Genomic DNA, 5,301 nt, shown 5'->3' with positions numbered 1-5,301 from the left:
ATACCTATATACATACATATATATATATATATGTATATATATGTGTGTGTGTGTATATGTTTTTTGTGTCTGAATTTGAAACCATTTTTATGAGGGTAGTTGATGGCAGTATAGACAGAGCGCTAGACAAAATGCGTTGTATATAATTAAATTGTTTCCACATTTTAAATTTCAGTCCTGTTGAAGTTAAATAATATATTTGTAAAATATAGAGGTGGGTGGAGTATTGAGGGAGAGGACTTAGGGGTGGTGGTGAGAAGGGTGTGTGTGTGTGCGTGTGTGTGAGTTTTATCAATATCTGTTTCTTTTTTCTCCAAAATTTTGCAGTGGCAGAAGTGGTAGAGTAACAAGCTACAAATGCTTTGCAGTATTTAGTTTCATTATCACTACATTCCAAGTTCAAATCCAGCTACAAGAGGTACAACTTTGCTTTATTCACTCCCTGCCCCTTGGGCATGGGCTTTGATAAAGTTACATGTCAGTCTCACACACACATACACACATACACACGCACACACACACACACACACACACACACACATGTATATACACACAAGGATCTTCATGCAAATGTACAAAATACAGGTATTACTACACTATGTGGCAGAAAAACCTCCCATAATTCACATGGCCATTGGTGTGGTGTGGTGCTACTTAGGTTTGGCAGGTGGTAATGGTGTCTTCCCTTTTTTTTTCTCTCCCTTTTTTTTTAAAGTTACCACCATGATTTGAACCAGTGCTCACTATGTTTGCTATCAATGCATTTTGTCAATCTATAATATGTGGGAAGTTATTTTGTTGTTTTGCTGCACCCTGTATTATTATTATTATTATTATTATTATTATTATGGCTGCAAGCCGGCAGAATTGTTTGTACAGTGGGCATAATTGCTTAATAGCATTTGTCCATCTTTATGTTCTGAGTTCAAATTCTGTTGGGGTTGACTTTGCCTTTAATCCTTTTAGGGCCGATAAAGTAAGCACCAGTGAAATGCTGGGGTTCATGTTACCGACTATCCTTGTCCCTTAAATTTCAGTCGTTGTGCCCTTAGTAAAAAGAATTATTATTAATATTATTAAGGTGGTGAGCTGGGTTTTTTTTATTCTGAGTTCAAGTTCTGCTGAAGTCGACTTTGCTTTCATCCCTTTGGGTTCAATAAAATAAGTACCAGTCATGCACTGTGGTCAATGTGATTGACTAGTCCTCTCCTTCCAAATTTCAGGCCTTGTGCCTATAACAGAAAGAATTATTATTATTATTATTATTATTATTCCCGCTGAGGTGGACTTTGCCCTTCATCCTTCCGGGGTCAATAAAATAAGCACCAGTTGAGAACAGGGGACGATGTAATTGACTTGCACCCCAAATTTCAAGCCTTTTGCCTATAACAGAAAGGATTATTATTATTATTAAGGCAGTGAGTTGGCAGAATTGTTAGCATGCTGGGCAAAATGCTTTGTGGTATTTCGTCCATCTTTACGTTCTGAGTTCAAATTCTGCCACAGTCAGCTTTGCCTTTCATCCTTTTGGGGGTCGATAAAATAAATACCACTTGAGAACTGGGGTCGATGCAATCAACTTAATCTCATCCCCTAAGCCGCCTGTCTGGCAAAAATTTGAAATCATTATTATCTCTAAGGGAGCAAGCTGGTAGAATCATTAACCTGTTGGACAAAATTGCTTTGCAGCATTTTGCCCATTTCTACATTCTGAGTTTAAATTCTACCATGGTCAGTATTGCCCCTCATCCGTTTAGAGTCAATAACAATAAATACTGGTTGAAACTTGGGTCAAAGTAATCAACTAGCTCTTCCCCTGCCAATACTTCAGCCCTTGGGCCAATAATAGACAGGTTTATTATTATTATTATTATTATTATTAATAATAATAATAATAAGACGGCGAGCTGGCAGAATCGTTATCACACCAGGCAAAATGTTGAGTGGCATTTCATCTGTCCTTACGTTCTGAGTTCAAATTCCACTGAGGTTGACTTTGCCTTTCATCCTTTCAGGGTCGATGAAATAAGTACAATTCATGCACTGGGGTTGATTTAATCAACTTGCCCCCTCCCCCAAAATTTCAGGCCTTGTGCCTATAGTAGAAAGGATTATTATTATTAACCCTTTCGTTACCAACCCGGCTGAAAACAGCTCTGGCTTCTGAGTACAAATGTCTTGTTTTCATGAGTTTTGAATTAAAATCTTCCACCAAACCTTAGTCACAATTTATGTTCCTGACACTAACTTAATGATAACTAAGTTATTTTTCTAGATTCTTTGTTATATTTTAAATAACGGAAAGAAATACAGAGCATCTTAACAGAAATGCGGTAACGAAAGGGTTAAGCCTTTGGAAGTGGCCAGCTGGCAGAATCAATGAGTTTAAATGCTATCAGGGCTGACTTTGCTTTTCATCCTTTCAGGGTCGGTAAAATAAGTTACCAGTTAAGCACGGGGATTGATCTAATCAGCTTGCTGCCCCCCTACCACCTCCATCCCCTGAAATTGCCAAAATTATTAAGCCGTGTAACATTCCCTTTGAAAAACTGTATCTTTGGATTCACTGTTGCCATACAACATGGTAATCTTATCTTCTACCGTCTGTTAATTCCATCCAAGGATTTCAATAAATTTAAATTTCTTTAATTGCAAAGTTAGTTTATGGGTGAAAGTCAGAGTGAAGTGGAGGTGGATAGGGTGAGTAAATTTTTTTTTCCTGCCGAATATAAAAAAAAAATCAAAATCAAAACAAGATATAAAAAAAATTTCCTAAATGGTGATGTAAACATTGTGAGTGAACGGCATCGTTAGTTCTCAAAGAACTCTCTTTTCATTCCACCCACACTCCTTTACTCACCATCACTGCTCTATGTACAAAAAATAATTACCATATTCTCATCTATTCATTGCCAAAGTATTCTGAAAAATTTTTTTAAATAGATGAAAATAACATAAATTTCAACTGACAAACTCCTCCCCCACTTCTCTCTCTCTCCGCATTATACCAAATATTTTTTGTCATATGTGTTTTTTTTTGTAAGCTCTCTCTCTCTCTCTCTTCCTTACTCTCTTTCTTTCTCCTTCCTTTACATTGTGCAACTGTGTGTGCGTATGTGTGTGTGTGTGTGTATCTCTTTATACTTGCGTATCCATGTGTAGTGCTTTTATATGTATGTAAGTTTGGTGATGCAAGCATGAAAATAGAACTCAAAACCTGAGAGTGTGTGTGTGTAACGTCTGCTTTCCATACTAGCATGGGTTGGACGATTTGACTGAGGTCTGGTGAACCTGGTGCAACCATCTGGTTTGCCAGACCTCAGTCAAATTGTCCAACCCATGCTAGCATGTAAAGCGGATGTTAAACGACGATGATGATGATGATGACACACACACACACACACACACATACATATATTATTATTATTGTTATTATTATTATTAAGAGGAAGTTGCTGAGTGACTCAAAGGCCAAGATTTTCCTGCATTGGTACTTATCAAAAGTTTGATGAGGCTGTGTGGTAAGAAACTTACTTCCTAGTCACAGGGTTCTGGGTTCAGTCCCACTGTGTGGTACATGTATGTATGTATGTATTATATGTATGTATTTCTTTGTGTATGTGTTTGACTCCCATCACCATTTGACTACTGGTGTTGGTTTGTTTACGTTCCTGTAATTCAAAGGTTTAGCAAAAGGACTGATAAAATAAGTACCAAGCTTAAAAAAAAATAAAAAAAGAGTGAGCTTGATTCATGTGACTAAAGCCTTCAAAGCAATGCTCCAGCATGGCTGCAGCCCAGAGACTGGAACCACTTAAAAAGAAAACTCTTGGTCTTTGAGCGACACTGCACCTTGTCAATTTTAAAGACTCCGTCGGTGTACGACGACGAGGGTCCCAGCTGATACGATCAACGGAACAGCTTGCTCGTGAAATTAACGTGCAAATGGCTGAGCATTCCACAGACACGTGTACCCTTAACGTAGTTCTCGGGGATAATCAGCGTGACACAGAGAGTGACAAGGCTGACCCTTTGAAAATACAAGTACAACTCATTTTTGCCAGCTGATTGGACTGGAGCAACGTGAAATAAAGTGTCTTGCTCAAGGACACAACGCGTCGCCGGGAATCGAACTCACAACCTTACGATCATGAGCCGAATGCCCTAACCACTAAGCCACGCGCCCTCACCTTGTCAATTAATTACACACACACACACACACACACATATTAATATTACGTGCTGTGCTGGCAGAATCAGTAGGGCACTGGGAAAAATGCTTAGTGGTATTTCTTCCAGATCTTTACGTTCTGAGTTCAAATCCTACCGAGGTTGACCATGCCTTTAATCCTTTTTTTTGGGGGGGGGAGTCAATAAAATTAGTACCAGTTGAATCCTGTGGTCAATGTAACCGACTTATCTTTCCTCTCAAACCGCTGGCCTTGTGCCAAAAACTGAAACCACTAATGTCTGTGTGTGTGTGTGTGTGTGTGCATTGGGGTAGGTATGTGTTAGTCCTCCATTTCATTTTATGTCCATATTTTGCCAAAAAATAACAAAATCCATTGAAAAATACCTCATTAATAAAAATATAAAAACACACAAACTAACCCCCAAAACAAATGGACTGTTGGTTTGTGATGTATGTTGGTGTGTGCATGTATATACACAAATATGTGTGTATGTGTGTGCATGTATATATCTGTATATATAAATTTATGTATATGTATTTGTGTGTTTGTATTTATACATATGTATACCTCTCTATGTATCCAGCTATCTATCATTCTATCTCTCTCTCTCTCTCTCTCTCTCTCTATCTATCTATCTATCTATCTATCAATCAACCTAATATGTGTGTGTGTATATATATATGTTATACATATATGTAATATATATATGTGTATATATATGTGTGTATATGTATATACATACATGTATATATAATATATATATATCTACACATACTCATGGACATATATACCTATATATATATATACACACACACACCACATGAGTGTATATATGTGTATATGTGTGAATGTATGTATGTATGTGTGTATATATATGTGTGCGTACATATATGTGTATATATACATATACATTTTTATATATATATATATATATATACACAAATACATATACTGACATACACAGAAACACATACCATTATATATATATATATATATATATATATCTGTGTGTATATATATATATATATATATATATATATATATATGTGGTTTTCTGTGTTGTAGGAGACTCATTACTTCAATCTTCAATGGTGGTTTGTGAAATGGA

General features: G+C 36.7%; 1 long non-coding RNA gene across 1 annotated transcript; it reads left to right on the top strand.

The window, feature by feature from the left end:
* Positions 1-1,974: 1,974 nt before the first annotated feature.
* Positions 1,975-2,740, top strand: LOC118761164. Its single transcript, XR_004997187.1, has 2 exons — positions 1,975-2,016; positions 2,427-2,740. It is a non-coding gene; the product is annotated as an uncharacterized LOC118761164 (long non-coding RNA).
* Positions 2,741-5,301: the final 2,561 nt, after the last annotated feature.

Source organism: Octopus sinensis, unplaced genomic scaffold, assembly GCF_006345805.1.
Source record: "Octopus sinensis unplaced genomic scaffold, ASM634580v1 Contig09956, whole genome shotgun sequence".
In the NCBI taxonomy this organism is placed as follows: domain Eukaryota; kingdom Metazoa; phylum Mollusca; class Cephalopoda; order Octopoda; family Octopodidae; genus Octopus; species Octopus sinensis.
The sequence above is the reverse complement of the archived record's forward strand: the minus strand, read 5'-3'. Positions and strand labels throughout refer to the sequence as shown.